This window comes from Phyllobates terribilis, unplaced genomic scaffold (genome assembly GCF_046119375.1).
Source record: "Phyllobates terribilis strain yellow unplaced genomic scaffold, ASM4611937v1 Scaffold_76__1_contigs__length_6945272, whole genome shotgun sequence".
Lineage (NCBI taxonomy): Eukaryota > Metazoa > Chordata > Amphibia > Anura > Dendrobatidae > Phyllobates > Phyllobates terribilis.
The window spans coordinates 6856197-6871098 of record NW_027362836.1 but is presented as its reverse complement, the minus strand read 5'-3'; the positions used below and the strand labels follow the sequence as shown (position 1 = coordinate 6871098).

General features: G+C 43.8%; 7 non-coding genes and 1 pseudogene across 7 annotated transcripts; all 8 read left to right on the top strand.

The window, feature by feature from the left end:
* The first annotated feature begins 4618 nt into the window (after nt 1–4618).
* Nucleotides 4619–4825, top strand: LOC141196913 (U2 spliceosomal RNA; annotated as a pseudogene).
* A 1115-nt stretch (nt 4826–5940) lies between these two features.
* LOC141196984 (U2 spliceosomal RNA) lies at nt 5941–6131 on the top strand. The gene has a single exon (XR_012269337.1). It is a non-coding gene; the product is annotated as a U2 spliceosomal RNA (small nuclear RNA).
* A 1115-nt stretch (nt 6132–7246) lies between these two features.
* Nucleotides 7247–7437, top strand: LOC141196983 (U2 spliceosomal RNA). The gene has a single exon (XR_012269336.1). It is a non-coding gene; the product is annotated as a U2 spliceosomal RNA (small nuclear RNA).
* Nucleotides 7438–8552: 1115 nt separating this feature from the next.
* Nucleotides 8553–8743, top strand: LOC141196982 (U2 spliceosomal RNA). The gene has a single exon (XR_012269335.1). It is a non-coding gene; the product is annotated as a U2 spliceosomal RNA (small nuclear RNA).
* Nucleotides 8744–9858: 1115 nt separating this feature from the next.
* On the top strand, nt 9859–10049 carry LOC141196980 (U2 spliceosomal RNA). Its single transcript, XR_012269333.1, has one exon. It is a non-coding gene; the product is annotated as a U2 spliceosomal RNA (small nuclear RNA).
* Nucleotides 10050–11164: 1115 nt separating this feature from the next.
* On the top strand, nt 11165–11355 carry LOC141196979 (U2 spliceosomal RNA). The gene has a single exon (XR_012269332.1). It is a non-coding gene; the product is annotated as a U2 spliceosomal RNA (small nuclear RNA).
* A 1115-nt stretch (nt 11356–12470) lies between these two features.
* On the top strand, nt 12471–12661 carry LOC141196978 (U2 spliceosomal RNA). The gene has a single exon (XR_012269331.1). It is a non-coding gene; the product is annotated as a U2 spliceosomal RNA (small nuclear RNA).
* Nucleotides 12662–13776: 1115 nt separating this feature from the next.
* On the top strand, nt 13777–13967 carry LOC141196977 (U2 spliceosomal RNA). The gene has a single exon (XR_012269330.1). It is a non-coding gene; the product is annotated as a U2 spliceosomal RNA (small nuclear RNA).
* Nucleotides 13968–14902: the final 935 nt, after the last annotated feature.

Below are 14902 nucleotides of genomic sequence, written 5' to 3'. Positions count from 1 at the left end.
CGGCTTGCCAAAACCTTTTCAAAACTCTTCAAGTCCTTTCAGAGCACCCTCAGCTGGATGGACTTATCTTCACTGTACTCTACTCTAAGGGGGATATCCCGGTGGTAGTATTCATGCACAACCCCTTTATCTCCCGGGATGATATCACTGCATTCCTGAGAAGACACTGCATTTTTGTGCAATTCTCCCATAAAATCTTAAATGGAGAAGGGCTGTGGACTGGGAAGTATAAATACTTTGTGAGGTTTGGGATAGACCCTCATGGTCCTGGAGGTATTCACTATCCTCCCCTGAACTTTACAATTGGAAGAGACTCTGGATATCTGTTTTTTCCCGAGGCGCCATTGTTCTGCAGGAGATGCAACATGTTCGGGCATATCCAGGATTTCTGCAAACAATTGCCAAACTGTAGAAAGTGCAACAAGTACGGTCATCTGGCGAAGGATTGTTCCAACCCGGTGGTATGTGATGCCTGCGGGGAGGAAGGACATGTGATTCGGGATTGTAAGGCTAAAGTCAAGCCTAGGTCCTTCTCCGAAGTGACCAAAGGTAAGCCTACTGTCCCTGCTGTTACCCCACAGGTGACTACTGCAGAGATCAATGAGGAGACGGAGCCCCCTGAGGTTGAAGATCTGGTGGGTGAGGCCCAGACCCTGTTGGACCCTCCAGCCCCTGCTGGGCCAAGTATGGAGATCTCCGAGTTGGATGTGGACCTCCCTCATCAGTCCGAAATATGTGGTGAGGGTGACATGGATGTGTCTCTTGCTCGAACCCCTGCATTGTCCTGGGGTGCTACAGACGAAGAGGTGGCCAGGGATGGTGGCCAAGGAGACTTTACTTCTGGGAGGTCTTTTGATGATGATGATACTCCTGAACTGGCCAATAAAAAACCCAGACGAGAGTACTCACCTGCCAGCGGAGGGTGCGACAGTCCTGCAAGTGACCGCATTTACCCGCAGGATGTCTTCTCCCCTGATGCTCCTTACCTTGGCATCCCTGAGAGCATCAACACCTTTGGGGTGCTTTCCCAGTCTGATGATAATGGATGAGTATGGTGTGATCAACATTGAGTCATGTATTTCTTTTCTTTAATTAATGTCTTGCCAATCTGGTTGGGATGTAGTGTCCCTAAATGTAAGGCAGATCAGATCTAAAATCAGAAGAACAACTGTTCTGGACTACCTGAAACATTTAGGTGCTGATGTTTTTTGCCTTCAGGAGTGTGGGATTCAGGATGCTCCTTGTGACAAAGACTGGCCTTACGGACAGCATATCTGGTCAGGGACTAATCATAATAAAAATGATGGGGTGGGGATATTAGTTGGGAATAAAGAAATCTCTATTGATAGTTATATTGTGGTGGAGGTGGGCCGATGTTTAATTGCATTTTTGAGTTATAGAGGGTGGCGGGTCAGAATTATTAATTTATATTGCCCTACAGGGAAGGAAGAGCGGCTTGCTCTTCTTGAAAAATTAAGTTTTTTTCTTCCAGGGAAATCTCCCACTATTTTTGTTGGGGACGTTAATTGTGTCACAGAAGGAAAGTGTGACATAACAGGAAAGAAATTGTCCCATTTAATTTGTGATTTTTCCTTTTTAGATGCAGCAGTTATTGTTCTTGGCATGCCACCACCGCCGACATACCATGCTGACCGTGGTGAGATTCATTCCAGAATTGATTTAATGTTATTTTCTAAAAATATGGTATGTTTGGATTTTTCTCAACAAAAGGTACCTTTTTCGGACCATGAATGTTTGAGAGGCGTGTTTTGTGCGAATGGTGACCAAGTGTATGGCGGTGGGGTATGGAAGTTGAATGCAAGGCTGTTAGAGGATGATGAGGTGATGAATGAGTTTAATGTAAAGTATGAAAGATGGAGAATGCGTAAGAAGGATTTTGTGTGTGTTCTTGACTGGTGGGACTGGGTGAAAGTGCAATTTAAAACTTTCTTCAAAAAGTAGGGCTATAGAAAAGCTGCCAGATATAGGAATAGGTTTAATGACCTTAATAGACGGATTGACTGGTTGAGAAAGTGTGTTGCAAGTGGTTTGGAGATGTCTGATCAACTTACTGAGGCTAAGAATGAATTGAAGCGTGTGTTGGATGAGAAAGGAAAGGAAATTATATATCGTACTAAAATTGAGCACCTGGAGAAAAATGAGAAGTGTACGAGGTTCTTTTTTAAAAAAATGAATGGTAGGAAGACTGATATGAATGAAGTTGTGAATGAAAGTGGAACCAACTGTATGGGTGAGGATGTGCTGAAAGAAGTGAATAGGTTTTATAGCAAGTTGTATGATGAGAAATGGATTGACTCTGGGCTTGTGTCATATGTTCTGAATGGTGTGGAGAAAAAACTTGATTCTGAGGAGCGTGATCTGTTGTGTGAGGATGTAGTTCTGGATGAAGTGAAGAATGTGGTGTGGAGTGCTAAAAAGAGTAAGACTCCTGGGAAAGATGGTATACCTGTAGAGTTGTATGTGAAAGCATGGGAAGTTTTGGGAACAGATTTGACTGAGGTATGTAAGTATATGTGGGTGAATGGTAGGTTGTGTGAATCAATGAAAGAAGGAGTGGTTGTGCTTGTGTATAAAGAGGGTGAGAGGAAACGTTTGGAAAACTGGAGACCAATAACACTGCTGAATTCGGATTATAAGGTCTACAGTAAGTTACTGGCAAATCGTATGCGTGAAGTGATTGGTAGTGTTGTGGAGGAGGACCAAGTATGTGCAGTGCCTGGAAGAAGTATGAGTGATAACTTGTTATTGTTGAGAGATATGATTGGGGATTGCAAGGATAGAAAGCAGAAATGTATGACTTTAGCTATTGATTTTGAGAAGGCGTTTGACAGGGTTTCGCATGTGTTTCTGTTTAAAGTACTGGAAAGAATGGGGTTTCCTAGAGAATTTGTGAATTGTGTAAAATCATTGTATGATTGTGTGTCAAGTGAGTTCTTGGTTAATGGGTGGCTGTGTGACAAAGTGAAGATTAGGTCAGGAGTAAGGCAGGGGTGTCCTATGTCCCCCGTCTTATTTGTATGTGTAATAGAACCATTGTTATGTTTGATTAGACGGGATAAAATGATGAGAGGTTTGTTGGTGCCTGGTAGTGGTGGTAAGCATGTGAAAGTGTTAGGTTATATGGATGATGTTGTGGTTGTGAGTGAAAGTATGGCTTCTTTGAGTAGAATTAAATTGCTTTTGGATTTTTTTGTTGGTGCGTCTGGTTTTAGGGTAAATTGGAATAAATGTAGTTTTAAATGTTTTGGAGATAGTAGTATTCGTATGGATGGTGTAAAGTGTGAAGTGGGTGCAATCAAGATTTTGGGCGTATTATTTAATGATGACTTAAAAGGGAATGAAAGTTGGGAAGAGTGTGGTATGCGGGTTGAACGTAAATTGAATTTTTGGCGAATGAGAGAATTGACTCTGCGTGGTAAGGTATTAATTATCAAAGCAGTGATTCTCCCTATCCTGCTTTATGTGGCGACTGTTTTTCCTTCTCCTTACAGGAAAATTAAGAGAATAGAGAAGTTGGTATTCACATTCCTGTGGTGTAGTAAGATGGAGAAGTTGAAGCGGGAGAGCCTTTTTAAGGCTTGTCAGCATGGTGGGCTGGCCTTTCCCAATATTGAAGTTTTTTTAGGCCTTAATTATATTAAGACTGTGGTTATTTTGCTGGGTAAAGGCAATAAAGGTGCTTTTATGGCTAATTATTCTGCTGGATGGATGTTGTATGGGTTATGCTGGAGGAAGAGAGATGCGAGTGTGCCTGTGGCCTTTAAGTGTCCTGTTTGGTATGAGGTGATTGAGAAATTTGTGAGAAAGCATGATTTGTTGAGTGTGGGAATGAATGATTTTAGAATGACCAAGAATGTGGTGAAAAGAATGAGTGCAAATGAGGTAGAGTGTAATATTGTTGGGCTGAGAGGGAATGAGGTTTCAGATGCATGGAAGAAGTTAGATACGTTTGGGATGTCAAACAAACAGAAGGATGTGGTGTGGATGACTTTACATAATATTTTACCTGTGAGAGAAGTGCAGAAGAAAAGAGAGTTGATAAGAACAGATGTGTGTCCGAGAGTGGGATGTGGTGGTTGTGAGACTGTGAGGCATGTTATGTGGGATTGTGAGTACGCGTACAGTGTGTGGAAGTGTGTAGGTGGATTGTGTAAGGGTTTAGCAGGCGTGAATTTTGTGGATTGGCGTGTGGCGATGTTTGGAATTGGTGCGTGTAGTCGGTCTAAAGATAGAATTTTATGGTTGATAATGGCTTGTGTGATGGAGAGTTTGTGGGATGCAAGGAACCTTGGACTTTTCAAGAGGAAATCTTTATCAGTGAATGAATGTGTTAGACTTATTCTTTCAAGACTATACCTGATATATAAGTTGGACAGCAGAGGCGGTGGTGGCACAGATGCCGAAGGGATTTGGAAATTTAAAAAGTGGCATTACCTTATCAAATACCAGTGATTTTTTTCTTTGTGATTCCTTGAAGTTTCTGCATTTGTGTTACGTAAAGGATGTTCCCTTGTGATTATATTTCGTCTTATACTACTGCTGAATAAATAGAACCATGATGATGAGAAGTTTTAAGTAGCAAATTTTGGAGAAATTCATACTGTTTGCTAAAAAGCTAAACTGAATGGTTTAAAAAAAAAAAAAAAAAAAATCTGTTCTTATCAGTTTAATATCTGATACGTCCCCTATCTGGGGACCATATATTAAATGGATTTTTAGAACAGGGAGATGGAAAAAGAGCTTGCTCTGTCCACTCCACGCATTGACCTGGTATTGCAGTATCTCCAGGACCGGTGCACCCCTTCTTTAATGCAGTTTCTAAAATCAGAAAGAATTGAATTCAATGTTTTTTGTTCATTTTGCTTGTTTGTCGGATTTTGGGATGGACTCTTTGGCTTTGCTTTTCTTCTCCTCATTGGATTTTTCATGTTCAAAGTTGCAGAAGCCAGATTACAAGCTCATTTTGGTTCAACTTCAGCAACTGTGCATTGCATTGCCATGTAATGTGATGCAATGCTATCTTTCTAGCTCTCCCTTTTTACTTCCTTTTGGATAAACAGACATATTAGGCAAGCATTTTGGAGCTTTCACCTAAATAACTACAGGTGGTGAGATAAGCTGCACAATATAATTGACCTTTCAGTATATTGTTGCACACACACCATCTATTTAGCAAATGCCCTTGTTATCAACAGCAGCCTTTTAAACTCACCTGAGCTAACAGGTATGTGCGCTGGTTACTCTGCTGCGCTTAAAATTTCTTTTTTGGTTTGCTACAATGCCTTTTCTGAAACGTTGTCTCCTTCTGCTGGAACACTGACTTCTTTCATTTAATGCCTGCAGACTATAAAAGAGAACCCAACCCAAAAAGTTTGGTTGATTAGTCTGTGGCATTCTGTTAAACTGTTGCTTATGGCAGTCTCTGTGAGCTTCTCAGCGACATTCAGCCAGCCAGGTATCCTGCCTGCAGTAGATGGAATGTGGCAATGGAACGCTGGCTGCGCGTGTCATAATAGGCTCTGAGCCTTTATATACCTGTGCACAGCAGCAGCCACCTTCAGTCTGCTGCTGGACAGCCAGCAGCAGCAGCAGCAGGAGAGGTATGTAATCAGGAGCCCTCCTGCTAAGGGTAGACAGCTGCTCGTTCCACCCCACCCCCCGCCTTAATTGGTTCTCCTCCCTTCCAACGGTGTTGAGGCGGGTGGGAACAGCAGGGGGTGAAGGTGCTGTGTTTAAAGAGGTGGAGTTATGCAGATCTAAAACGCGTGGATTGCAGCAGCAGCAAGCCGAAAAGTGCAGGCATGTAAGGGATCTAGAGGTTGACAACATGTCTTCTTAACGGGAGTCCAGGAGCTCATCTCCACAAATGGACTTTTCAGGATCCTTGGGTGGCTCCGTAGTTTGAAACCAATTCTGGTTATCGCTTCTCGGCCTTTTGGCTAAGATCAAGTGTAGTATCTGTTCTTATCAGTTTAATATCTGATACGTCCCCTATCTGGGGACCATATATTAAATGGATTTTTAGAACAGGGAGATGGAAAAAGAGCTTGCTCTGTCCACTCCACGCATTGACCTGGTATTGCAGTATCTCCAGGACCGGTGCACCCCTTCTTTAATGCAGTTTCTAAAATCAGAAAGAATTGAATTCAATGTTTTTTGTTCATTTTGCTTGTTTGTCGGATTTTGGGATGGACTCTTTGGCTTTGCTTTTCTTCTCCTCATTGGATTTTTCATGTTCAAAGTTGCAGAAGCCAGATTACAAGCTCATTTTGGTTCAACTTCAGCAACTGTGCATTGCATTGCCATGTAATGTGATGCAATGCTATCTTTCTAGCTCTCCCTTTTTACTTCCTTTTGGATAAACAGACATATTAGGCAAGCATTTTGGAGCTTTCACCTAAATAACTACAGGTGGTGAGATAAGCTGCACAATATAATTGACCTTTCAGTATATTGTTGCACACACACCATCTATTTAGCAAATGCCCTTGTTATCAACAGCAGCCTTTTAAACTCACCTGAGCTAACAGGTATGTGCGCTGGTTACTCTGCTGCGCTTAAAATTTCTTTTTTGGTTTGCTACAATGCCTTTTCTGAAACGTTGTCTCCTTCTGCTGGAACACTGACTTCTTTCATTTAATGCCTGCAGACTATAAAAGAGAACCCAACCCAAAAAGTTTGGTTGATTAGTCTGTGGCATTCTGTTAAACTGTTGCTTATGGCGGTCTCTGTGAGCTTCTCAGCGACATTCAGCCAGCCAGGTATCCTGCCTGCAGTAGATGGAATGTGGCAATGGAACGCTGGCTGCGCGTGTCATAATAGGCTCTGAGCCTTTATATACCTGTGCACAGCAGCAGCCACCTTCAGTCTGCTGCTGGACAGCCAGCAGCAGCAGCAGCAGGAGAGGTATGTAATCAGGAGCCCTCCTGCTAAGGGTAGACAGCTGCTCATTCCACCCCACCCCCCGCCTTAATTGGTTCTCCTCCCTTCCAACGGTGTTGAGGCGGGTGGGAACAGCAGGGGGTGAAGGTGCTGTGTTTAAAGAGGTGGAGTTATGCAGATCTAAAACGCGTGGATTGCAGCAGCAGCAAGCCGAAAAGTGCAGGCATGTAAGGGATCTAGAGGTTGACAACATGTCTTCTTAACGGGAGTCCAGGAGCTCATCTCCACAAATGGACTTTTCAGGATCCTTGGGTGGCTCCGTAGTTTGAAACCAATTCTGGTTATCGCTTCTCGGCCTTTTGGCTAAGATCAAGTGTAGTATCTGTTCTTATCAGTTTAATATCTGATACGTCCCCTATCTGGGGACCATATATTAAATGGATTTTTAGAACAGGGAGATGGAAAAAGAGCTTGCTCTGTCCACTCCACGCATTGACCTGGTATTGCAGTATCTCCAGGACCGGTGCACCCCTTCTTTAATGCAGTTTCTAAAATCAGAAAGAATTGAATTCAATGTTTTTTGTTCATTTTGCTTGTTTGTCGGATTTTGGGATGGACTCTTTGGCTTTGCTTTTCTTCTCCTCATTGGATTTTTCATGTTCAAAGTTGCAGAAGCCAGATTACAAGCTCATTTTGGTTCAACTTCAGCAACTGTGCATTGCATTGCCATGTAATGTGATGCAATGCTATCTTTCTAGCTCTCCCTTTTTACTTCCTTTTGGATAAACAGACATATTAGGCAAGCATTTTGGAGCTTTCACCTAAATAACTACAGGTGGTGAGATAAGCTGCACAATATAATTGACCTTTCAGTATATTGTTGCACACACACCATCTATTTAGCAAATGCCCTTGTTATCAACAGCAGCCTTTTAAACTCACCTGAGCTAACAGGTATGTGCGCTGGTTACTCTGCTGCGCTTAAAATTTCTTTTTTGGTTTGCTACAATGCCTTTTCTGAAACGTTGTCTCCTTCTGCTGGAACACTGACTTCTTTCATTTAATGCCTGCAGACTATAAAAGAGAACCCAACCCAAAAAGTTTGGTTGATTAGTCTGTGGCATTCTGTTAAACTGTTGCTTATGGCGGTCTCTGTGAGCTTCTCAGCGACATTCAGCCAGCCAGGTATCCTGCCTGCAGTAGATGGAATGTGGCAATGGAACGCTGGCTGCGCGTGTCATAATAGGCTCTGAGCCTTTATATACCTGTGCACAGCAGCAGCCACCTTCAGTCTGCTGCTGGACAGCCAGCAGCAGCAGCAGCAGGAGAGGTATGTAATCAGGAGCCCTCCTGCTAAGGGTAGACAGCTGCTCGTTCCACCCCACCCCCCGCCTTAATTGGTTCTCCTCCCTTCCAACGGTGTTGAGGCGGGTGGGAACAGCAGGGGGTGAAGGTGCTGTGTTTAAAGAGGTGGAGTTATGCAGATCTAAAACGCGTGGATTGCAGCAGCAGCAAGCCGAAAAGTGCAGGCATGTAAGGGATCTAGAGGTTGACAACATGTCTTCTTAACGGGAGTCCAGGAGCTCATCTCCACAAATGGACTTTTCAGGATCCTTGGGTGGCTCCGTAGTTTGAAACCAATTCTGGTTATCGCTTCTCGGCCTTTTGGCTAAGATCAAGTGTAGTATCTGTTCTTATCAGTTTAATATCTGATACGTCCCCTATCTGGGGACCATATATTAAATGGATTTTTAGAACAGGGAGATGGAAAAAGAGCTTGCTCTGTCCACTCCACGCATTGACCTGGTATTGCAGTATCTCCAGGACCGGTGCACCCCTTCTTTAATGCAGTTTCTAAAATCAGAAAGAATTGAATTCAATGTTTTTTGTTCATTTTGCTTGTTTGTCGGATTTTGGGATGGACTCTTTGGCTTTGCTTTTCTTCTCCTCATTGGATTTTTCATGTTCAAAGTTGCAGAAGCCAGATTACAAGCTCATTTTGGTTCAACTTCAGCAACTGTGCATTGCATTGCCATGTAATGTGATGCAATGCTATCTTTCTAGCTCTCCCTTTTTACTTCCTTTTGGATAAACAGACATATTAGGCAAGCATTTTGGAGCTTTCACCTAAATAACTACAGGTGGTGAGATAAGCTGCACAATATAATTGACCTTTCAGTATATTGTTGCACACACACCATCTATTTAGCAAATGCCCTTGTTATCAACAGCAGCCTTTTAAACTCACCTGAGCTAACAGGTATGTGCGCTGGTTACTCTGCTGCGCTTAAAATTTCTTTTTTGGTTTGCTACAATGCCTTTTCTGAAACGTTGTCTCCTTCTGCTGGAACACTGACTTCTTTCATTTAATGCCTGCAGACTATAAAAGAGAACCCAACCCAAAAAGTTTGGTTGATTAGTCTGTGGCATTCTGTTAAACTGTTGCTTATGGCGGTCTCTGTGAGCTTCTCAGCGACATTCAGCCAGCCAGGTATCCTGCCTGCAGTAGATGGAATGTGGCAATGGAACGCTGGCTGCGCGTGTCATAATAGGCTCTGAGCCTTTATATACCTGTGCACAGCAGCAGCCACCTTCAGTCTGCTGCTGGACAGCCAGCAGCAGCAGCAGCAGGAGAGGTATGTAATCAGGAGCCCTCCTGCTAAGGGTAGACAGCTGCTCGTTCCACCCCACCCCCCGCCTTAATTGGTTCTCCTCCCTTCCAACGGTGTTGAGGCGGGTGGGAACAGCAGGGGGTGAAGGTGCTGTGTTTAAAGAGGTGGAGTTATGCAGATCTAAAACGCGTGGATTGCAGCAGCAGCAAGCCGAAAAGTGCAGGCATGTAAGGGATCTAGAGGTTGACAACATGTCTTCTTAACGGGAGTCCAGGAGCTCATCTCCACAAATGGACTTTTCAGGATCCTTGGGTGGCTCCGTAGTTTGAAACCAATTCTGGTTATCGCTTCTCGGCCTTTTGGCTAAGATCAAGTGTAGTATCTGTTCTTATCAGTTTAATATCTGATACGTCCCCTATCTGGGGACCATATATTAAATGGATTTTTAGAACAGGGAGATGGAAAAAGAGCTTGCTCTGTCCACTCCACGCATTGACCTGGTATTGCAGTATCTCCAGGACCGGTGCACCCCTTCTTTAATGCAGTTTCTAAAATCAGAAAGAATTGAATTCAATGTTTTTTGTTCATTTTGCTTGTTTGTCGGATTTTGGGATGGACTCTTTGGCTTTGCTTTTCTTCTCCTCATTGGATTTTTCATGTTCAAAGTTGCAGAAGCCAGATTACAAGCTCATTTTGGTTCAACTTCAGCAACTGTGCATTGCATTGCCATGTAATGTGATGCAATGCTATCTTTCTAGCTCTCCCTTTTTACTTCCTTTTGGATAAACAGACATATTAGGCAAGCATTTTGGAGCTTTCACCTAAATAACTACAGGTGGTGAGATAAGCTGCACAATATAATTGACCTTTCAGTATATTGTTGCACACACACCATCTATTTAGCAAATGCCCTTGTTATCAACAGCAGCCTTTTAAACTCACCTGAGCTAACAGGTATGTGCGCTGGTTACTCTGCTGCGCTTAAAATTTCTTTTTTGGTTTGCTACAATGCCTTTTCTGAAACGTTGTCTCCTTCTGCTGGAACACTGACTTCTTTCATTTAATGCCTGCAGACTATAAAAGAGAACCCAACCCAAAAAGTTTGGTTGATTAGTCTGTGGCATTCTGTTAAACTGTTGCTTATGGCGGTCTCTGTGAGCTTCTCAGCGACATTCAGCCAGCCAGGTATCCTGCCTGCAGTAGATGGAATGTGGCAATGGAACGCTGGCTGCGCGTGTCATAATAGGCTCTGAGCCTTTATATACCTGTGCACAGCAGCAGCCACCTTCAGTCTGCTGCTGGACAGCCAGCAGCAGCAGCAGCAGGAGAGGTATGTAATCAGGAGCCCTCCTGCTAAGGGTAGACAGCTGCTCGTTCCACCCCACCCCCCGCCTTAATTGGTTCTCCTCCCTTCCAACGGTGTTGAGGCGGGTGGGAACAGCAGGGGGTGAAGGTGCTGTGTTTAAAGAGGTGGAGTTATGCAGATCTAAAATGCGTGGATTGCAGCAGCAGCAAGCCGAAAAGTGCAGGCATGTAAGGGATCTAGAGGTTGACAACATGTCTTCTTAACGGGAGTCCAGGAGCTCATCTCCACAAATGGACTTTTCAGGATCCTTGGGTGGCTCCGTAGTTTGAAACCAATTCTGGTTATCGCTTCTCGGCCTTTTGGCTAAGATCAAGTGTAGTATCTGTTCTTATCAGTTTAATATCTGATACGTCCCCTATCTGGGGACCATATATTAAATGGATTTTTAGAACAGGGAGATGGAAAAAGAGCTTGCTCTGTCCACTCCACGCATTGACCTGGTATTGCAGTATCTCCAGGACCGGTGCACCCCTTCTTTAATGCAGTTTCTAAAATCAGAAAGAATTGAATTCAATGTTTTTTGTTCATTTTGCTTGTTTGTCGGATTTTGGGATGGACTCTTTGGCTTTGCTTTTCTTCTCCTCATTGGATTTTTCATGTTCAAAGTTGCAGAAGCCAGATTACAAGCTCATTTTGGTTCAACTTCAGCAACTGTGCATTGCATTGCCATGTAATGTGATGCAATGCTATCTTTCTAGCTCTCCCTTTTTACTTCCTTTTGGATAAACAGACATATTAGGCAAGCATTTTGGAGCTTTCACCTAAATAACTACAGGTGGTGAGATAAGCTGCACAATATAATTGACCTTTCAGTATATTGTTGCACACACACCATCTATTTAGCAAATGCCCTTGTTATCAACAGCAGCCTTTTAAACTCACCTGAGCTAACAGGTATGTGCGCTGGTTACTCTGCTGCGCTTAAAATTTCTTTTTTGGTTTGCTACAATGCCTTTTCTGAAACGTTGTCTCCTTCTGCTGGAACACTGACTTCTTTCATTTAATGCCTGCAGACTATAAAAGAGAACCCAACCCAAAAAGTTTGGTTGATTAGTCTGTGGCATTCTGTTAAACTGTTGCTTATGGCGGTCTCTGTGAGCTTCTCAGCGACATTCAGCCAGCCAGGTATCCTGCCTGCAGTAGATGGAATGTGGCAATGGAACGCTGGCTGCGCGTGTCATAATAGGCTCTGAGCCTTTATATACCTGTGCACAGCAGCAGCCACCTTCAGTCTGCTGCTGGACAGCCAGCAGCAGCAGCAGCAGGAGAGGTATGTAATCAGGAGCCCTCCTGCTAAGGGTAGACAGCTGCTCGTTCCACCCCACCCCCCGCCTTAATTGGTTCTCCTCCCTTCCAACGGTGTTGAGGCGGGTGGGAACAGCAGGGGGTGAAGGTGCTGTGTTTAAAGAGGTGGAGTTATGCAGATCTAAAATGCGTGGATTGCAGCAGCAGCAAGCCGAAAAGTGCAGGCATGTAAGGGATCTAGAGGTTGACAACATGTCTTCTTAACGGGAGTCCAGGAGCTCATCTCCACAAATGGACTTTTCAGGATCCTTGGGTGGCTCCGTAGTTTGAAACCAATTCTGGTTATCGCTTCTCGGCCTTTTGGCTAAGATCAAGTGTAGTATCTGTTCTTATCAGTTTAATATCTGATACGTCCCCTATCTGGGGACCATATATTAAATGGATTTTTAGAACAGGGAGATGGAAAAAGAGCTTGCTCTGTCCACTCCACGCATTGACCTGGTATTGCAGTATCTCCAGGACCGGTGCACCCCTTCTTTAATGCAGTTTCTAAAATCAGAAAGAATTGAATTCAATGTTTTTTGTTCATTTTGCTTGTTTGTCGGATTTTGGGATGGACTCTTTGGCTTTGCTTTTCTTCTCCTCATTGGATTTTTCATGTTCAAAGTTGCAGAAGCCAGATTACAAGCTCATTTTGGTTCAACTTCAGCAACTGTGCATTGCATTGCCATGTAATGTGATGCAATGCTATCTTTCTAGCTCTCCCTTTTTACTTCCTTTTGGATAAACAGACATATTAGGCAAGCATTTTGGAGCTTTCACCTAAATAACTACAGGTGGTGAGATAAGCTGCACAATATAATTGACCTTTCAGTATATTGTTGCACACACACCATCTATTTAGCAAATGCCCTTGTTATCAACAGCAGCCTTTTAAACTCACCTGAGCTAACAGGTATGTGCGCTGGTTACTCTGCTGCGCTTAAAATTTCTTTTTTGGTTTGCTACAATGCCTTTTCTGAAACGTTGTCTCCTTCTGCTGGAACACTGACTTCTTTCATTTAATGCCTGCAGACTATAAAAGAGAACCCAACCCAAAAAGTTTGGTTGATTAGTCTGTGGCATTCTGTTAAACTGTTGCTTATGGCGGTCTCTGTGAGCTTCTCAGCGACATTCAGCCAGCCAGGTATCCTGCCTGCAGTAGATGGAATGTGGCAATGGAACGCTGGCTGCGCGTGTCATAATAGGCTCTGAGCCTTTATATACCTGTGCACAGCAGCAGCCACCTTCAGTCTGCTGCTGGACAGCCAGCAGCAGCAGCAGCAGGAGAGGTATGTAATCAGGAGCCCTCCTGCTAAGGGTAGACAGCTGCTCGTTCCACCCCACCCCCCGCCTTAATTGGTTCTCCTCCCTTCCAACGGTGTTGAGGCGGGTGGGAACAGCAGGGGGTGAAGGTGCTGTGTTTAAAGAGGTGGAGTTATGCAGATCTAAAACGCGTGGATTGCAGCAGCAGCAAGCCGAAAAGTGCAGGCATGTAAGGGATCTAGAGGTTGACAACATGTCTTCTTAACGGGAGTCCAGGAGCTCATCTCCACAAATGGACTTTTCAGGATCCTTGGGTGGCTCCGTAGTTTGAAACCAATTCTGGTTATCGCTTCTCGGCCTTTTGGCTAAGATCAAGTGTAGTATCTGTTCTTATCAGTTTAATATCTGATACGTCCCCTATCTGGGGACCATATATTAAATGGATTTTTAGAACAGGGAGATGGAAAAAGAGCTTGCTCTGTCCACTCCACGCATTGACCTGGTATTGCAGTATCTCCAGGACCGGTGCACCCCTTCTTTAATGCAGTTTCTAAAATCAGAAAGAATTGAATTCAATGTTTTTTGTTCATTTTGCTTGTTTGTCGGATTTTGGGATGGACTCTTTGGCTTTGCTTTTCTTCTCCTCGTTGGATTTTTCATGTTCAAAGTTGCAGAAGCCAGATTACAAGCTCATTTTGGTTCAACTTCAGCAACTGTGCATTGCATTGCCATGTAATGTGATGCAATGCTATCTTTCTAGCTCTCCCTTTTTACTTCCTTTTGGATAAACAGACATATTAGGCAAGCATTTTGGAGCTTTCACCTAAATAACTACAGGTGGTGAGATAAGCTGCACAATATAATTGACCTTTCAGTATATTGTTGCACACACACCATCTATTTAGCAAATGCCCTTGTTATCAACAGCAGCCTTTTAAACTCACCTGAGCTAACAGGTATGTGCGCTGGTTACTCTGCTGCGCTTAAAATTTCTTTTTTGGTTTGCTACAATGCCTTTTCTGAAACGTTGTCTCCTTCTGCTGGAACACTGACTTCTTTCATTTAATGCCTGCAGACTATAAAAGAGAACCCAACCCAAAAAGTTTGGTTGATTAGTCTGTGGCATTCTGTTAAACTGTTGCTTATGGCGGTCTCTGTGAGCTTCTCAGCGACATTCAGCCAGCCAGGTATCCTGCCTGCAGTAGATGGAATGTGGCAATGGAACGCTGGCTGCGCGTGTCATAATAGGCTCTGAGCCTTTATATACCTGTGCACAGCAGCAGCCACCTTCAGTCTGCTGCTGGACAGCCAGCAGCAGCAGCAGCAGGAGAGGTATGTAATCAGGAGCCCTCCTGCTAAGGGTAGACAGCTGCTCGTTCCACCCCACCCCCCGCCTTAATTGGTTCTCCTCCCTTCCAACGGTGTTGAGGCGGGTGGGAACAGCAGGGGGTGAAGGTGCTGTGTTTAAAGA